This window comes from Chelonia mydas, chromosome 7, assembly GCF_015237465.2.
Source record: "Chelonia mydas isolate rCheMyd1 chromosome 7, rCheMyd1.pri.v2, whole genome shotgun sequence".
Lineage (NCBI taxonomy): Eukaryota > Metazoa > Chordata > Testudines > Cheloniidae > Chelonia > Chelonia mydas.
The window spans coordinates 7,153-27,260 of NC_057853.1; the positions used below are offsets into that span (position 1 = coordinate 7,153).

The 20,108-nt window shown below is 44.4% G+C and overlaps 1 protein-coding gene and 1 long non-coding RNA gene across 2 annotated transcripts in view; one reads left to right on the forward strand and one right to left on the reverse strand.

Annotated features, from left to right (window-relative positions):
- Positions 1-2,044: 2,044 nt before the first annotated feature.
- On the reverse strand, positions 2,045-18,403 carry LOC114019057. The gene is made up of 4 exons (XR_003564201.3): positions 18,265-18,403; positions 17,868-17,923; positions 7,877-7,964; positions 2,045-2,222 (listed from the first exon to the last, which is right to left on the reverse strand). It is a non-coding gene; the product is annotated as an uncharacterized LOC114019057 (long non-coding RNA).
- The window catches only part of CCDC51 (coiled-coil domain containing 51), a 38,053-nt gene continuing 36,322 nt past the window's right edge, over positions 18,378-20,108 (forward strand). The window contains exon 1 of the mRNA XM_007053106.4: positions 18,378-18,510. The gene's annotated coding sequence lies outside the window, so the exon portion shown is untranslated. The remainder of the gene's footprint in view (positions 18,511-20,108) is intronic.

Below are 20,108 nucleotides of genomic sequence, written 5' to 3' on the forward strand. Positions count from 1 at the left end.
TGTCCACTAGGCCTGCTGACCTCTGAGTCAAACCTGCTACATCAATTGTTGTGAATTCTTAAAACCAAACTGAAAAAGCATTTAGTACCAGAGATAGACTCTGTGTATAGCTCGCCTCAGAAAAGGCTCCTCTGCCCCAACATTTAACACTGTGGATCTCTTTCATGTAACTGACAGCTATACCAACTTTCAATGGCTGGAAGCTGAAGTTACACAAATTCAAATGAGGTGCGGGGGCAGGGGAAGGAAAGACTACTTTTTAACAGAGCGATAAATTAACAATTGGAACACTTTCCAAAATGAAGTGGTAAATTTATTATAACTTGGGAGTCTTTAAAGTGAGATAAGTCTTTTAAAAAGATATACTGAAATTCAGCTACAAGTTATTGGGCTCAATAGTATCACTTATGTAGTAGGAAAGAGTAATTCCCTCCACTGCAGGAATGACTGGATGAGATTTTCTGGTATGTGTTATGAAGGAAGTTAAACTAGATGAGCATAATGGTTCCTTCTGATCCTAAAGCCCATGAACATGGATGACACTATTGATGCTCTTCCTCACTAGGAGCAGCATTAATATCTCTCATGTAATTAAAAGGCTCACATCTATTAAACCCTAGGTCCACTTAGTCTTACACAGGAAAAATCTTTGGCTCAAGAGTTTCCATCCAGTTTCACTTACAGGTTCCTTGTCCTGTGTCACTTTTGTCATCAGCAGGAGAGAGATCACTTGATCATTACTTGTTAGGTTCACTCCCTCTGGGGCACCTGGCATTGGCCACTGTTGGTAGACAGGATACTGGGCTAGATGGACCTTTGGTCTGACCCAGTATGGCCATTCTTATGTTTTTATGTTCTTATCTGTTCCAGCAGATGCAAGATCCATCAATAAGTGGAGACAAGCCCTGAGTGTGGAGATTCCTTAGGCTAAACCACAGGTTTAAGTTAAGCCATCACCCTTATGTGCTGAACCATAAACCACTCCTTCAGCTGTACTTGACTTAAACAGTTCTCCACCCTTCACCATGCATTCACCCAAAACAGCTTCCAGATTCCCTAACCCATTCCTCCCATGGTGCTCATTTTGTAAGCTATTCCTGTCCCCAAATGCTCACTCTGCACCCTTATCCTCCATCTGCTCACACTAAAAATGTCCTCCTCTGTCTCCACCCTAAACTTTCTCTCCTGGTGCTCACTTAACCACTCCTCTCCAGACACTTACCTTGAAGCATGCCCCAAGAGACTGACATAAACCACTCTTCACATTTTATTCCTCACTTATCTGCTCCTCCCACCACGCTTACTTACAAAGTAGCAGCCATCTTAAACCACTCATCCCATACAGAAAGACAAACTAGTCTTCCCTGGCTACTTGCATTAAGTGTCCTCTGGTTCCCAGTGCTCACAGCAAGTGGTCTCTCTCCCACCTCCACATGCAAACCCTCAAACCCAACCTTAACCAGCTCCTCCGTACATGCTCACCTTTAAATACTCCCTATGCTTCTGCTTTATAGTGGATTTTTTCAGCCTACTTAATACTTCAGGTATTAATCACTGGAAAATTGTATTAAAGAGTGCAACCAATCACATAATAGATTTGTACAAGATACACTAATGTAATTTATTAAAATTAGAGCAAGACAACGGCATTTCTTAGATAATACCCCATCCCACTTCCCCAAGCAAAGAGAGAACAGTGGGAATTTTTCAGGAAGCAGATGGGGCATGGGAAGGAACAGGGACCCTCCAATGAGAAAGTCCGTTCACTATTCAAGCACCTCAGTCACAGCACTACATGGGGAGAGAGGCAGTCTCTCTGCTATCCAGGACTCATGTACTATAGAGCTGTATAAATCAGACACCTTGAATTGCATACAGATATCAGCAGTGCAGAAGTTGAATAAGTTTGTTCTTGGAACTAAACACCAGCTACACTATGGGCCAACTATAATTTCAAATGGTCTTCAACTGTAGTCTCCTATGAAGTTAAATCGGTAATGCATTTTGAAAGTCAGTCTACAGAGCAATAGAGAGAGACACCATATCTTAACAAAAGAATTTATTTTGACTGAGCAAAATGTACAAGGTACTCAAATGACAGTGAATTTTCTTGACTACATGAATCTGCAGATCCATTGCGTAGACAAGCAACCAATGGGAGCAGACTGCTTCTTCTACAGCATGTAACTACTTTTTGCCAGACTTCTTGATGCCACCACCAGCTGCCAAAAGAAAGAAAACCACAATACAGACATCTGAAGCCTATACAGAGGTTTAGTCCCACATGCCAAATTTCTTCTACAACAACTTCCTTTATTACCATGTCGACTCAATCCCCTATCTAAGAACCTTCACCTCAACCACCACACTGTTTGTATTACAGTCCACCTGACTTTGAGTTAATGTTTTATGCATAATTTATTTTACTACTTTCTCAACTTCCTCATCAACACATGCTTTATTTTGTATTACAAGCTTTGCACTAAGACCGAATTCCTGTTACATCAGTTACGCACCTATTTTAGTCAGCAGGACTATGCATCCAGAGACCTCTTGCATCCATTCAAGAAAATCCTCTACTTTGTCCTCTTATTACATAAGATGTACAGCACACAAAACAGTGCTACCACCACTGAAAATCTGTTCATTCACCTCTCCGGTCCTGGTAACCACTGTGGGCTCACACGGGTGTAACAGCAAAATTTGGCCCACTAAGTCAGAAAATATACTTGAAAGGCTTTGCCTACAGCTTTTTCAATAACAAGTTTTTTTCCTCTCCTCCTCCCACACCATGTCTGGGGAAGAAAGCCATACAGATTAACAAAAGATCAGAAAAAATGAGTCCCCATCAATGGCTCCACTCCCTTGTCAGGGACCCTAATTAGTCCTGAGAAACCTTTTGGCAGAAGGGCAAATGCTCACGTGGGTACAGCATGAGTGTCACCTCATCCACGTGGGCACCAATGATACTGCCAAGAATGACCTTGAGCGGATCACTGCAGACTACAGGGCTCTGGGAAGAAGGATAAAGGTGTTTGAGGCGCAAGTGGTGTTCTCGTCCATCCTCCCCGTGGAAGGAAAAGGCCTGGGTAGAGACTGTCGAATCGTGGAAGTCAGCGAATGGCTACACAGGTGGTGTCGGAGAGAAGGCTTTGGATTCTTTGACCATGGGATGGTGTTCCAAGAAGGAGGAGTGCTAGGCAGAGATGGGCTCCACCTAACGAAGAGAGGGAAGAGCATCTTCACAAGCAGGCTGGCTAACCTAGTGAGGAGGGCTTTAAACTAGGTTCACCAGGGGAAGGAGACCAAAGCCCTGAGGTAAGTGGGGACGTGGGATACCGGGAGGAAGCACGAGCAGGAGAGCGTGAGAGGGGAGGACTCCTGCCTCATGCTAAGAAAGCAGGACAAACAGCAAGTTATCTCACGTGTCTATACACAAATACAAGAAGCCTGGGAAACAAGCAGGGAGAACTGGAAGTCCTGGCACAGTCAAGGAATTATGATGTGATTGGAATAACAGAGACTTGGTGAGATAACTCACATGACTGGAGTACTGTCATGGATGGATATAAACTGTTCAGGAAGGACATGCAGGGCAGAAAAGGTGGCGGAGTTGCACTGTATATAAGAGAGCAGAATGACTGCTCAGAGCTCCAGTATGAAACTGCAGAAAAACCTGAGAGTCTCTGGATTAAGTTTAGAAGTGTGAGCAACAAGGGTGATGTTGTGGTAGGAGTCTGCTATAGACCACCGGACCGGAGGGATGAGGTGGACGAGGCTTTCTTCCAGCAACTTCCGGCAGTTACTAGATCGCAGGCCCTGGTTCTCATGGGAGACTTCTCTCACCCTGCTATCTGCTGGGAGAGCAATACAGCGGTGCACAGACAATCCAGGAAGTTTTTGGAAAGTGTAGGGGACAATTTCCTGGTGCAAGTGCTGGAGGAACCAACTAGGGGGAGAACTCTTCTTGACCTGCTGCTCACAAACTGGGAAGAATTAGTAGGGGAAGCTAAAGTGGATGGGAACCTGGGAGGCAGTGACCATGAGACGGTCGAGTTCAGGATCCTGACAAGGAAGAAAGGAGAGCTGCAGAATACGGACCCTGGACTTCAGAAAAGCAGACTTTGACTCCCTCAGGGAACTGATGGGCAGGATCCCCTGGGAGAATAACGTGAGGGGGAAAGGAGTCCAGGAGAGCTGGCTGTATTTTAAAGAACCCTTATTGAGGTTACAGGGACAAACCATCCCCATGTGTAGAAAGAATAGTAAATATGGCAGGCGACCAGCTTGGCTTAACCGTGAAATCCTTGCTGATCTTAAACACAAAAAAGGAGCTTACAAGAAGTGGAAGATTGGACAAATGAGCAGGGAAGAGTATAAAAATATTGCTCGGGCATGCAGGAGTGAAATCAGGAAGGCCAAATCACACCTGGAGTTGCAGCTAGCAAGAGATGTTAAAAGTAACAAGAAGGGTTTCTTCAGGTATGTTAGCAACAAGAAGAAAGTCAAGGAAAGTGTGGGCCCCTTACTGAATGAGGGAGGCAACCTAGTGACAGAGGATGTGGGAAAAGCTAATGTACTCAATGCTTTTTTTGCCTCTATCTTCACGAACAAGGTCAGCTCCCAGACTGCTGCACTGGGCAGCACAGCATGGGGAGGAGGTGACCAGTCCACCGTGAAGAAAGAAGTGGTTCGGGACTATTTAGAAAAGCTGGACGACCACAAGTCCATGGGGCCGGATGCACTGATTCTGAGAGTGCTAAAGGAGTTGGCGGCTGTGATTGCAGAGCCATTGGCCATTATCTTTGAAAACTCATGGCGATCGGGGGAGGTTCCGGACGACTGGAAAAAGGCTAATGTAGTGCCCATCTTTAAAAAAGGGAAGGAGGAGGATCCTGGGAACTACAGGTTAGTCAGCCTCACCTCAGTCCCTGGAAAAATCATGGAGCAGGTCCTCAAGGAATCAATTCTGAAGCACTTAGAGGAGAGGAAAGTGATCATGAACAGTCAGCATGGATTCACCAAGGGCAAGTCATGCCTGACTAATCTAATTGCCTTCTGTGACCAGATAACTGGTTCTGTGGATGAAGGGAAAGCAGTGGACGTGTTGTTCCTTGACTTTAGCAAAGCTTTTGACATGGTCTCCCACAGTATTCTTGTCAGCAAGTTAAAGAAGTATGGGCTGGATGAATGGACAATAAGGTGGACAGAAAGTTGGCTAGATTGTCGGGCTCAACGGGTAGTGATCAATGGCTCCATGTCTAGCTGGCAGCCGGTGTCAAGTGGAGTGCCCCAGGGGTCGGTCCTGGGGCCGGTTTTGTTCAATATCTTCATAAATGATCTGGAGGATGGTGTGGATTGCACTCTCAGCAAATTTGCGGATGATACTAAACTGGGAGGAGTGGTAGATACGCTGGAGGGGAGGGATAGGATACAGAGGGACCTAGACAAATTGGAGGATTGGGCCAAAAGAAACCTGATGCGGTTCAATAAGGATAAGTGCAGGGTCCTGCACTTAGGACGGAAGAACCCAATGCACAGCTACAGACTAGGGACCGAATGGCTAGGCAGCAGTTCTGCGGAAAAGGACCTAGGGGTTACAGTGGACGAGAAGCTGGATATGAGTCAGCAGTGTGTCCTTGTTGCCAAGAAGGCCAATGGCATTTTGGGATGTATAAGTAGGGGCATAGCGAGCAGATCGAGTGACGTGATCGTTCCCCTCTATTCGACATTGGTGAGGCCTCATCTGGAGTACTGTGTCCAGTTTTGGGCCCCGCACTACAAGAAGGACGTGGATAAATTGGAGAGAATCCAGCAAAGGGCAACAAAAATGATTAGGGGTCTGGAACACATGACTTATGAGGAGAGGCTGAGGGAACTGGGATTGTTTAGTCTGCAGAAGAGAAGAATGAGGGGGGATTTGATAGCTGCTTTCAACTACCTGAGAGGTGGTTCCAGAGAGGATGGTTCTAGACTATTCTCAGTGGTAGAAGAGGACAGAACAAGGAGTAATGGTCTCAAGTTGCAGTGGGGGAGGTTTAGGTTGGATATTAGGAAAAACTTTTTCACTAGGAGGGTGGTGAAACACTGGAATGCGTTATCTAGGGAGGTGGTGGAATCTCCTTCCATAGAAGTTTTTAAGGTCAAAGCCCTGGCTGGGATGATTTAGTTGGGGATTGGTCCTGTTTTGAGCAGGGGGTTGGACTAGATGACCTCCTGAGGTCCCTTCCAACCCTGATATTCTATGATTCTATGAAGGTGTATTTGAGGCTGTAAGAATACAGACAACAGCAACCTTCCAATAGCAACTAGGGGCCCCAATCAGAATCAAGGCCTTGCTGTACTAAGAACTGGGGGGCAGGGGTGGGTGTGCACATGGATCAGCATTCATATCACACTTCCTGTTAGTATCTGGCTGGGACAAAGGAAGCTAATGATCCAAGCAGCACACCAAATTCGGTGATGAATCCTGGTGATGTACCACCTGAAGCATGTTGTGCATATGCTAAGACTAAGCAATGTGGAAACATGAGACATTTTAAGATCTTCAGGGCAGGGACTATGTAGAGCAGACAGACAACAGAAGGTAGGGAGAAGAGACGGTGAATTTTAAAAAAAAAGGTTTTTTAAAAAGGTCAACAAAATCATTTTTTGTATTTAAATACAGTTTTTAAAAATAAACATTTAAAAATAAATTTGTAATTATGATAGATTACAGTATGTTTAGGCCTTAACATAGGCTATTAGAATCATGTACATTACATAAAAAATATAAGCAGTACATGTTTGCTACCCAAGTATTAAAGAAAGTCAAACCAACGAACTATTGGAAGTCAATGGTTAAATACACAGAACCAGAGTTGGCTGAAGTGCTAAATTAGCTTTTCACAGCAGTAGCCACTTTCTGCAGATACAAGGAGAATAATTTTATCTCAATTTATTCATTTAGTTTAGTTCAGTTCAACAACTAGTTAATTCAAAATTAAGAAACTGATTGGGAGTTGAAAAAAACAGGAAAGTTTGTTTCACTCTTCCAATCTGTGAGTAATAACATGGTGTGAGAGGATGAGACCTGGTCGTTCCAAAATCTTGAAGGACATGGTGATCAGAAACAATCAGTTAAATTCACTAACTATAGCGAAACTATTATATTAAACAGTTTTAAATGCAAAACATGTTTGAACAACTTTTTCTTATGTATCCTGCATATTTAAAATAGAATTTTATTTTTCTAATAAAACAGTGTTGGCGAGATGAAGTACTAATGAGATTGTCAGTGGGTACAGTTATTAGAGTGGACTAGTTTGGGTCAATCAAGAAATCTTAATTGAATCATTCTGGTCTCCATTTGTTGCTCCTGATTTCATGTGTGTGTTTAATAACTTGAGTAATTTGCAGTTAAAACCAGCTCACTTTGGAATTTAAAGTAACTAAGGCTGTCAAGTGCAGGTTTTAACTGCAATTAATTAACTGAAAGCAAAATTAATGCATTAATTTTTTTAACGTTAATTGCATACCTAGGATAGGGCGGGAGACATCGGCGGCAGGGGGGCTGAAGCAACCCCAACCCACAGCTTCCTGGGTGATGGGGGGACTGGAGCCCTGTGCCACAAACCCCTCCCGGGGGGGGGGGAGAGAAGAGGCTGGAGCCTCGAGTCCCCAGGCCTGACCCTATATTTGAAAATATAGAAACCGGCAAAAAATATTTAAATAAATGGTATTCTTATATTGTTTAACAGTGCGATTAATCACTTGACAGCCCTAAAAATAACCTAAAGTATAGTCCTTGTTATGGCAATGTAGCAAAAAACATTAAAAATAATTTCTTAACTTTTCCTGTCCTTAAGGCAAGCCAGTTATTGAGTGGGCCACTTACTAAGGGGGCCTTTCCCAGAAGCTTTTGTCTTCATCTCCGCAAGTTTCTTCTGCTCTTCCTTCTGTTTTTGCTTGAACGCCAAATCTTCCTGAAGAAAAGTCAACATTTGTTAGCATCTTCCCTCTGACCACTGCAGTGGACAAGGGTTTTGTGAAAAACAGTAAACTGGAGGTAAGCAACTGGAAATCATAAAATTACAGAAAACAAGAAAACCCACAAAACTATAAATCTCTTCTAAACTAAAGCAAGATAGCCATAGAATCATAGAAATGTAAGACTGGAAGGGACCTCAATAGTAATAACTAGACCATTCCTGACAGGTGTTTGTCTAATCTGTTCTTAAAAACCTCCAATGATGGAGATTCCATAACCTTCCTATCCAGCGGTTCTCAAACTGTGAGCTGGGACCCCAAAGTGGGTCGCGATCACATTTTAATGGGGTCGCCAGGGCTGTTAAACTTGATGGGGCCTGGGGCTGAAGCCCAAGTCCAAGGCCCATAAAGTCCTCAAGCTTCAGTACCCCCACAATGGAGGGGCTCAGGCTTCGGTCCCTCTCTCTGGGGTCTTGTAGTAATTTTTGTTCTCAGAAGGGGGTTGCGGTACAATGAAGTTTGAGAAATCCTGCCCTAGGCAATTTGTTCCAGTGGTTAACCACCCTGACAGCCTAATGTCCAGCCTAAACCTCCTTTGCTGCAATTTAAGCCCATTGCATCTTGTCCTATCCTCAGAAGTTTAGAAGAATAATTCTTCTCCCTCCTCCTTGTAACAACCTTTTATGTATCTGAAAACCGTTATCATGTGTGTGTCCCGTCCTGCCCCCGTCAGTCTTCTCTTCTCCATATTGAACCCCAATTTTTTTTTCAATTTTCCCTCAAAGTCATGTTTTCTAGACCTTTATTCATTTTTGTTGTTCTCCTCTGGGCTTTTATTGGACACAATACTCCAGCTGAGGCCTAATCAGTGCTGAGTGCATCAGAAGAATTACTTATTGTGTTTTGTTTACAACACTCCTGCTAATACATCCCAGAATTATGTTTACTTTTTTGCGACAGTGTTATGCTGTAGATTCATATTTAGCTTGTGATCCATTATGACCTCTAGATCCCTTTCCGTAGTACTCCTTCCTACGCAGTCATTTCTCATTTTGTATGTGTGCAATTGATTATTCCTTCCTAAATCGAGTATTTTGCATTTGTCCTTATTGAATTTCATCCTATTTACTGCAGACCGTTTCTCCAGTTTGTCCATATCATTTTGAATTTTAATTCTATCCTCCAAAGCACTTGCAACGCCTCCCAGCTTGGTATCGTCCGCAAACTTCACAAGTGTACTCTCTATGCAGTTATCTAAAATCACTGATGAAGATATTGAACAGGACTGGATCAGGACTGATCCCTGATGGACCCTTGATATGCCATTTCATATAATATTAAATGCCCAAAAATTAACAAAATGAAGGTTGCCCAGTGCAGCCATGGGCCCTACCAGACTATGAAGAGTGGCTAAACTTTAACCTCTGGAAACCAGGAAATATGAAGTTAAATACATACCAGACTCTCAACGTAACCTTAACCCTTCCCTTTTTGAGCAATACCCCAACATGCTAACACCACACATAGCTCCTCTAAGGATGGAGTGCTGCTAAGGAACACTGTTACAGGTTAGCTAAAAAAAAATAATCAATTTAACTTTTTAAAAAAACAACAAAGTGTTATTTTTAATTGAAATTATATTACTTGCCCTTTTTTAAATAAAACCATTTTAAAATTAAATTTGAAGTTATGACAACATATGTTAAGGGCTAAATATACTACAATCTATTAGAATCTTTTACGTTAAATAGAAAGTATTGACCAGTATATGTCTGCTGCTTAAATTTTGAAGAACATCAAACTACTGAATTGGTAGAAGTCACTTATTAAGCACCTGGAATCAGAGTCTGTTGATGTGCTAAATGAAAACTTCTGACAGCACTAGCCTCTTTTGCACATGCAAAGAGAATATTTTCTTCTTTTCAGTTTATTCAACTAGTTCAGTTCAACAATTAGTTAATTAAAAGTTAAGAAACCGATTGGGAGCTGAAAGAGCTGGAAAGCTTGTTTTTCTCTTGCAGTCTACGAATGAAAAAAATAGGTGTGAAAGGTTGAGATCTACTAATTCTAAAATCTTGAAGGACATGAAGGCCAGAAACCATCAGTTCAATTAACTAACTACAGTTACTACTTCCTTTGTTTAAAAAAATCATTTTGTTTTAAATGAAAATGCATATTGTGTTAGACCTAAGAAAAAAAAGTATGTAGCCAGCACATTTAAGGTAGTTTGATTTAATATAAATGCAGTTTTTATGCATTTTAAAATAATTCTAATTTCCATCCAAATCCAGCTGGACACAATTCACGAGCACAAAAATAACCAAGTAAATGAGAAATGCATCATTTATGATTTCCTAGCATAATAAAAATGTAAAACTTAAGAATCTGAAGAAATACATATTAAGTTATGTAATTGCTTCAACAAGTCTGCATCAATAGTGTATCCTCCTCGTTAGCAAGAAGTACCAAGTTTACCATAAAGGCAATATTTAGTTACAAATTAAAATCTTGTAATGGTTACCAACCAATGAGAATCAACCCTTTCTTTAGGAAAATAACCAAAATTACAAATGCAAAACAAAATTAAAATAAATTATTTAAATCAAGAATTCTTGTTTGCTGATTTAAACTATGATTAAAATCAGTGACATGTACTGGTTTGATTTAAAACAATCCAACCTCAGAAGGGATGCAATATATTTGTAAAATGGTGGGTGACAAACATGTTAGCGATGCATTTTGTATTTTAAAACAATTATGCCCTTTAAAACAATCCCCACGACAAGAAAACTCCTGGGCACCTCTGTTGATGCAATCTACACAACTCAGCATTGAGATGAGACATACTTGATCCCGCAAGATGCACATGCACTTCTCTTCACATCATAGCAACAACTCTGCCAAGATGATCCAACTAATCACTCCACCATTCAATAGAGCTACACCTAACAGTGAATGCAGCTGGAGTGAATGCAGATAAATGCTGGAATTCAAATGTGTGGAATAACACCAACCCAGTGGCACAGGCCATGTCTATACGTACAGCGGCACCAATGCAGCGCATCTGGTGAAGAAGTTCTATGACAACAGAAGAGCTCTCCTATCAGCATAGTAGAACCACCTCCACAAACAGCAAAAGCTATGTCAGCAGGAGAAGCTCTCCTTCCTCTTATCTACCTATAGATTAACAGATTTTTAAGACCAGAAGCGAGCCATTAAGTAGGCATAAAATGCTATTCATATCAATGAAAATTCTGCTGCAAAACTGGATTAGAGTAAGGAGAGACCACTGTCCACAATTAAGGCTTGGTCTACACTATAAATTTATGTCAGTAAAACTACGTTGCTCAGGGGTGTGGATTTTCTACACCCTGAGGCAACAGTTATATCAGCCTAACCACTAGTGTAGACAGCACTACCACCTTTTGGAAAGGTGGAGTACCTATGCCAATGGTAAAGCTTCTTCATTCGCTGTAGCAGCTGCTGCAGTGCTCTAAGTGTAGGCAAGCCCTGCTACAAGCTTGCCTACAAGCAGGCCACATCGCAGACCAAAAAGTTACAGTGAGTCCGGGATTTACAACAGAGGCAGCTGCTTACTGGCTCTATGCAGTCTCAGCACATTCCATTAGCCAGCTTCTCAAATGCTGCCACCGTGGCTGCATGCGCCCACCTGGCAGAGATGGGGGAGGGGGCAAAGCAGTGGCCGCTCCCTGCAGCATTGAGGGGCTCCAGGGGCAAGCTTAACTCCCCCTTCTCCCATCAGCCTTGGTGCTCTGGCAGCCACCTCTGAGCTTCAGGCCCCCGCCCTCCCAGTTTCAGGGCTCTAGGCTTCAGCTACAGGGCTCTTGGCTTCAGCCCCCCCACCCCTGCTCTAGCCATAGGGCTCCGGCTCTGGGCTTCAGCCCACAGTAGCAGGGCTTCAGCAGTGCCAGCCTTACCTGGCACCATGGTCAAGAGGCAAGCAGGGTGGTAAGAGGCCTTAGAAGGGAGCCCGGGGTGATTAACTATATCTACATTTCAATCATGCTTACTCTGGGTGACACCTACAGCTAGCCCTGAAAATGAAGAAGCCAGATGGTTTTGCTGATCAGCCACCAGCAAAGCCAATGGACCCTGGTAGAACTTAACCTTCCTGTGAAAGTTTTGGCCAGCCTGTAAGCAATGGCTGCTATAACACTGCATGAGCATGTGACCAGACCACATGTTTTTGGATTCCATCTTGCGATGTCTGTGTTTTTTCCACAAACCGAACTGAGAACCAAGTTTTGAAACAAAGGGTTCCTGCCATACGCTAAAGCTATATAAGGTAGGGACTAACATAATCTGTTGTTCTTCACACCCCACACAAAGAGACCCCTGGAAATACCTGAGGAACAAAGACAGAACTGGGGGAAGTGCTGGACACAGGCTAAAGGGATTTCTAGCCTGTATATCAGTGGTCACCAACCGGTCGATTGCGATCGACTGGTTGATCCTAGAGGATCTCCCAGTTGATCGTGATCTCCGGCGGCACAGCAGGACTGCTGCTAAGACAGGATCCCAGCCTGCCCCAGCCCCATGCCACTCCCGGAAGTGGCCAGTGCAGCCCCGGGGGCAGGGGTCTCCCTCCGCACACTGCTCCTGCCTGCAAGCATTGCTCCCGCAGCTCCCATTGGCTGGGAACGGGGAGCTGTGGCCAATGGGAACTGCGGGGGCGGTGCTTGCAAAGGGGCAGCGCACAGAGCCTCATGCTGCCCCCCACTCCTCCCAGGGACCACAGGGGTGTGTTGGCCCCTTCCGGGAGCAGCATGTGGCCCCTTCCGGGGACAGCAAGTGACGGGGGGAGGGGGGTGAGAGAGGGAATGAGTGGGGTGGGGTTTTGGGGAAGGGTCGGGGTAGATCCTCAGTTGCCTTTAAACTCAAAAAGTAATCTTGGGAGTAAAAAGGTTGGAGACCACAGTTGTATATGTAAACCTGAGAAACCCAAGCTGTAAAGCTAACGCAGCTTGTGCCTTAAGAATCTGTAAGTCTGCCTGTACCATCAGTTAGGGTGAGAATCTGCTAATTCATATCCAATCTATCTAGTACATTAAGCTTAGTGTGTGGTTTGTTTTTTTTATTTGCTAGGTAACCTGCTTTGATCTGTTCACTATCCCTTATAATCACTTAAAAATCTATCCTTTGTAGTTAATAAACTTGTTTTTGCTTTATCTAGACTAGTGAGGTTGTGTGAAATGCATGGGAAATCGTAGCTCAAGGGGCAAAGGCTGTTGCATATTCCTCTCCACATTGAGGGGGAGGTGAACTGGACAATAAATTCATACTGGTTGGGGTTTGGACTGAGGCAGGACAGTAAAGGTCTGGGGTCCTAGGCTGGGAAGCTGGTGGTTATTTTGGCTGTAGCCTCTCTATTGTTGGTTCACATGCAGTGGCTGGTCAGAGAGCCTGCATATAACTGCAGCTGGGTCGGTGTGTCCGTACCTGTGGGTATGCTGGTGGAAATGTAAGACCGGGAGCGTGTCTGCAGCTTGTCACAGCAGCACAGTGTGAGAGGGAGCCCAGGCTGGTGGGTCAGAGGACTCAGCGGTACCCCAGTTTCAGGTGGCACCCCAGGGGGAACATGTCACAGTGCATATTTGTTTTTCCTAAAGCTAAGCTCCTGGCCCTCAGAGTACAGACTTTGGAGACCAGAGTGGCTGAACTGGAGGAGCTGAGACAGACAGAAGTACATAGATGAGACTTTCTGGGACACAGTAGAACGGTCCCACCCCCCCAGTCTGACAGCCTCTGTACTGCTGAGGAGGATCAAAGTCTCAGGGAAGGACAACATCCAACTAGAGCAGAGGGAAACAATCCTATAGTTGGGACCCTCCTTCCAGATGACGTTGTGGTATCCTCTCACACAGAGGTTACCTCTCCAGGGGAGGGAACTCCAGTTATTAGAAAGAGACAGGTAATAGTTATGGGGAATTTGATCATTAGAAACATAGATAGCTGGGTTTGCGATGACTGGGAGAACCACACGGTGACTTGCCTGCCTGGCGCAAAGGTTGCAGATCTCTCGAGACATCTAGAAGGACTTATGTGTAGTGCTGGGGAGGAGCTGGTGGTTGTGGTACATGTAGGTACCAGTGACATAGGGAAGGATAGGAGAGAGGTCCTGGAGGCCAAATTTAGGCTGCTAGGTAAGAGATTGAAATCCAGAACCTCCATGGTAGCATTCTCTGAAATGCTTCCAGTTCCACGCACAGGGCCAGTTAGATAAGCAGAATTGCAGGGTCTCAATGCGTGGATGAGACAATTGTGTAGGGAGGAGAAGTATAGATTAGGAACTGGGGAAACTTTTGGGAAAGGGAGAGCCTGTACAGGAAGGATGGGCTCCATCTAAACCAAAATGGAACCAGATTGCTGGCACTTAAAATTAAAAAGGTTGTAGAGAAGTTTTTAAACCAAGGGCTGGGGGAAAGCCAACAGGTGTGGAGGAGCACGTGGTTCGGACAGACATTCCTTAGGAGAGGATCTATTAATGGAGATTTTCTATGTCCTAGTAAGGAGGAGAGGATGGAATATGATAAAATACAGGTAGGATCTGATGAGAAACAGTCAAATGAAAAAAAATCCCATTCAATTACAGCATGTAATGGCAGACAGCTAAAAAGCGACAAGTTTTTGAAGTGTTAATATACAAATACTAGAAGTCTAAATAACAACATGGGTGAACTAGAGTACCTTGTATTAAATGAGGATATTGGTATAATAGGCATCACAGAAACTTGGTGAAATGAGAATAATGGGACACAGTAATATCAGGGAACAAAATACACAGTTTGTGCTGGTGCGGGAGTGGCTCTATATGTGAAAGAAAGCATAGAATCAAATGAAGTAAAAATCTTAAATAAACCAAACTGTATCACAGAATCTCTATGGATAGTAATGCAATGTTCTAATAATAAGAATATAGCAGTAGGGCTATATTACGGACTGTGAAAGTGACTGTGAAATGCTCAGGGAGATTAGAGAGGCTAAAAATTTTTTTTTAAAAACCTCAATAGTAATGGGCAATTTCAACTATCCCCATATTGACTGGGTGCATGTCAACTCAGGACAGGATGCAAAGATAAAATTTCTAGACACCACTAATGACTGCTTCTTGGAGCAGCTAGCCCTGGAACCCACAAAATGAGAAGTAGTTCTTGATTTAGTCCTAAATGGAGCACAGGATCTGGTCAAAGAGTTGAATAGCAGGACCGCTTGGTAATAGTGACCATAATATAATTAAATTTAACATCCCTGTGGCGGGGAAAACACCCCAACACCGTAGCATTTAATTTTAGAAAGGGGGACTACAGAAAAATGAGGAAGTTAGTAAAACAGAAATTAAAAGGTACAGTGCCAAAAGTGAAATCCCTGCAATCTGCATGGAAACTTTCTGAAGACACGAGAATAGAGGTTCAACTTAAATATATACCCCAAATTAAAAAACATAGTAAGAGAACCAAAAAAATGCCACCATGGCAAACCAACGAAGTAAAAGAAGCAGAGAGAGATAAAAAGGCATCCTTTAAAAAGTGGATGTTAAATCCTAGTGAGGAAAATAGAAAGGAGTATAAACCCTGGCAAATGAAGTGTAAAAATATAATTAGGAAGGCAAAAAAATTTGAAGAACAGCTAGCCAAAGACTCAAAAAGTAATAGCAAAAAAAATTTTTAAGTACAACAGAAGCAGGAATCCTGCTAAACCAGTGGGGCCACAGGATGATCGAGATGCTAAAGGAGCACTCAAGGATGATATGGCCATTGCAGAGTAACTAAATGAATTATTTGTATTGGTCTTCACGGCTGCGGATGAGAGGGACATTCCCAAACCTGAGCAATTCTTTTTAGGTCACAAATCTGAGGAACTGACCCAGATTGAGGTGTCATTTGAGGAGGTTTTGGAACAAATTGATGAACTAAACAGTAATAAGTCACCAGGACCAGATGGTATTGAGCCAAGAGTTCTGAAGGAACTCAAATGTGAAATTACAGAACTACTAACTGTGGTTTGTAACCGACCATTTAAATCAGCTTCTGTCAAATGACTGGAGGATAGCTAAGTGATGCGAATTTTTAAAAAGGGCTCCAAGGGCGATCCCAGCAATTACAGGCCAGTAAGCCAGACTTCAGTACCGGGCAAACTGGTTGAAACTATAGTAAAGAACAAAACTGTCAGACACATAGATGAACATGATTTGTTGGGGGAAGAGTCAACATGGTTTTTGTAAAGGGAAATCATGCCTCACCAATCTACTACAATTCTTTAAGGGGTCAAAAAGCATGTGAACAAGGGGGATCCAGTAGGTATAGTATACTTAGATTGTCAGAAAGCCTTGTGACAAGGTCCCTCAAAAAAGGCTCTTAAGCAAAGTAAGCTGTCATGGGATAAGAGGGAAGGGCCTCTCATGGACTGGTATCTGGTTAAAAGATGGGAAACAAAGGGTAGCAGTTTGCATAATGGAGAGAGGTAAATAGTGGTGTCCCCCAGGGGTCTGTCCTGGGACCAGTCCTATTCAACATATTCATAAATGATCTGGAAAAAGGGGTAAACAATGAGGTGGCAAAATATGCAGATGATTCAAAAACTACTCAAGATAGTTAAATCCCAGACAGACTGCGAAGAGCTATAAAAGGATCTCTCAAAACTGGGTAACTGGGCAACAAAATGGCAGATGAAATTCAATGTTGATAAACGCCAAGTAATGCATATTGGAAAACATAATCTCAACTATACATATTAAATGAGAAGGTCTAAATTAGCTGTTAACACTCAAGAAAGGGATCTTGGAGTCATTGTGGATAGTTCTCTGAAAACATCTACTCAATGGGCAGCTGTAGTCAAAAAAGCAAACAGAATGTTGGGCATCATCAAGAAACAGAGAGATAATACAACAGAAAATATCATATTGCCTCTATATAAATCCATGGTACGCCCACATCTTGAATATGGCGTGCAGATGTGGTCACCCCATTTCAAAAAAGATATACAATATTGGAATTGGAAAAGATTTAGAAAAGGGAAATAAAAATTATTAGGGGTATGGAGTGTCTGCCATATGAGGAGAGATTAATAAGACTGGGACTTTTCATCTAGAAAAAGAGATGACTAAGAGGCGATATGATAGTGGTCTATAAAATTATGACTGGTGTGGAGAAGGTAAATAGGGAACTGTTATTTACTCCTTCTGATAACACACAAACTAGGGGTCACCAAATGAAATTAATAGGCAGTAGATTTAAAACAAACAAAAGGAAGTTTTTTTTCACACAATGCAGTCAACCTGTAGAACTCCTTGCCAAAGGATATTGTGAAGGCCAAGACTATAACAGAGTTCAAAAAAGAACTAGATAAGTTCACAGAGGATAGGTCCATCAATGGCTATTAGCCAGGATGAGCTGGAATGGTGTCCCTAGCTTCTGGCAAACAGAGGCTGCGAATGGGCAACAGGGGATGGATCACTTGAGGATTACCTGTTCTGTTCATTCCCTCTGGGGCACCTAGCATTGGCCACTGTCAGAAGACAGGATACTTTGGTCTTACCCAGTATGGCCTTTCTCATGCTTGCAGGGAGCCGCTGGAGGTGAGCGCCCACCCCCCCCCCCGCATTCAACACCCCAAGCCTCTTCTGCACCTCAACCCCCTCCCCCGAGCATTTCAGGAAAATGTGTCAGACCGGCCATCAATAAGAGGTTTTTTTGTTGTGAGAACCCCTGCATTAGACCACAGCTTCACTGTGGCCACGTTACCAGTCAAGTTTACCTCCAAAAAACCTGGTTATAGGTGCCACTGCTCCCCAGACCCTAGTCCAAGGTGAGCAAAGTCCCCTACCAGTAGCCCGACGCTCAGCCCACCCACGAAGGGAAGAGCTCAGCACTGACTCCCACCTCGTCCATGTCCTTTGTCTGTTTCTTCGGTTGCTTCAGAGGTTTCTTCTTACCGCCTACGCCAAGGGAAAAGGAAAAAGTGAGACGCAGAGCCGGGTGTTCGCATGAGAGCGCCACCCCCACCCCAGGACCCTTCACGGGAGGAGGGAGAAAAGAGGAGAGGGACGCTCGCCCCACAGCCCTCACGGGGAGAAAGGGAAAAGAGCGGGGGAGCGCGAGCGGCGCCCACTCCAGAGCCAGGCACGAAGGGACGGCGGAAACACAAAGCCCAGCAAGTCTCTGTTTCCTCTGCGGCCGATCCGGGAAATGGGACGGGCTCAGCCTCTAGCCGCATGAAAGCGAACCCTCAGGGCCGGCAGGAGAAAAAGGGACAATGGCTTTCTAGAGACCCCATTACCGTCTCTGCCCGACATAGCGCAGTCCAAGTCTCAACACGCTCCCAACCAGAGCGCTGCCCGGAAGTACAAGTCCGTCGGCTTATCACTTCCGTCTGACTTTTTGCGGCCACCGTACAGTTTTAGGTGCCCGCTTCCGAGTTCAGCCGAGAGGGGTCAGCGCGTGCCCGAGATAGGAGAGACAAGAGTGGGGTACCGCGGCACGCGCAGAGAAGGGGTCTGTTGGGGACGCGCGTCAAGCCGGGCAGGTACTGATAAGGGGTTGCAGGAAGATGGGGAGAATGGGAGGGAGGGGTGAGCCGGGGGGCGTAGAGGGAGTAAGGAGGGAGGCACGGAGGGGGGGATAGAGGGAGTATTGGGGGGAAGTGCTTATGAGATTAATTTCAATGGTCTGCATTATGCAGGTGTTCAGACTAGTTTGTCATTAGTTCCATGGAGAGTTTGGGTCCGGGAATGGGCTTGGGGCATAGGAGGGGACTTGGGGTGCCAGATGGGGGGTGCTCATCTCTGGCGGCTCCCCTTCCCTGCTGCTCCTGGCGGAGGTACAGCCAGGCAGCTCTGCGAGCAGGTAAGCTGTCTCCATCTGCAGATGCCGCCCCCCACAGTTCCCATAGGCTGCGGTTCCCGGCCAACGGTTTGGGAGCCCTGGAGTCAGCGCTCGGGGTGGGGGGGACAGAGGCAGAGTGCCTGCAGAACCGCCTGGCCACACCTCTGTCAGGAGCAGTAGAGACAGGGAGCTGCTGGAAGTGAGTGCCCCCCCCCAATCTGGCACCCCAAGCCCCCTACCGGACCCAAACTACCTCCCAGAGCATGCCCCGCAGCCCCTCCCACACCCCAGCCCCCTGCAGGCCCTCCACCAACTGCACTATAAACCAGACTTTCGGAGCAGATCAGAAATGCCAGGTTATAGAGCTTGCCGGTTGGTGAAGTGTCAGATAAAAGAGCTTTCACTGTACCAGGGTACAAAATATGTAGAAATGACAGAGTGCATTGGTGGGGGAGTGGCACTGTATGTGAAAGAAAGCATAGATTCAAATAAAGTAAAAATCTTAAATGAATCAAACTGTACCCTAAAATCTCTATGGCTAGAAATTCCATGTTTGAACAATTATAGTATTGCAGTGGGACCAGCCATAACATGGACCACCTGACTAGAATGATGATTGTGAAATGCTCAGGGAGATTAAAGTGACTGCAAAGGCAGGAAATGCAATAATAATGCAGGGTTTCAATTATTCTCATGTTGACTGGGTACAAATCACCTCAGAAAGGGATGCAGACACAAAATTTCTTGACACCGTAAATGGCTGGTTCTTGGAGCAGCTTGTCTTGGGTACCACAATAGGAGAGGCAGTTCTTAATGTAGTCCTAAGTGTAGCATAGCATCTGGTCCAGGAGGTGACTGTAGCTGAACTGCTTAGGGGAAAATGCTTAAGAAACCTACCAAGGTAGCATTTAACTTAAAAAAGGGAAACACACACACAAAAAAATGAGTTAAATGGAAATGAAAAGGAACTGTCACAAGGGTGAAGTGCTTGCAAACTGTGTGGAGACTATTTAAACACACCATAACAGAGACTCACACTAGATGTATACACCAAAAAAACCAGTAAGAGAACCACAAAATTCCACCATGGCTACACAGTGGAGTAAAAGAGTCGGTTAGAAGCTGTGGCAGGATCCCCAGGGTGCAACCTGAGATTGTGGGACCGCTCTGCCCCCTTAACTCACAAATCTGAGCTGTCTCTCCAAATGCCTTACTGGTGACAAACAGCAAATCCCTGCAGGTGCTGTTATCACTCAGTACAACCCCGTCCAGCCAGATTGCTTGAATGCTCCCAGAGCC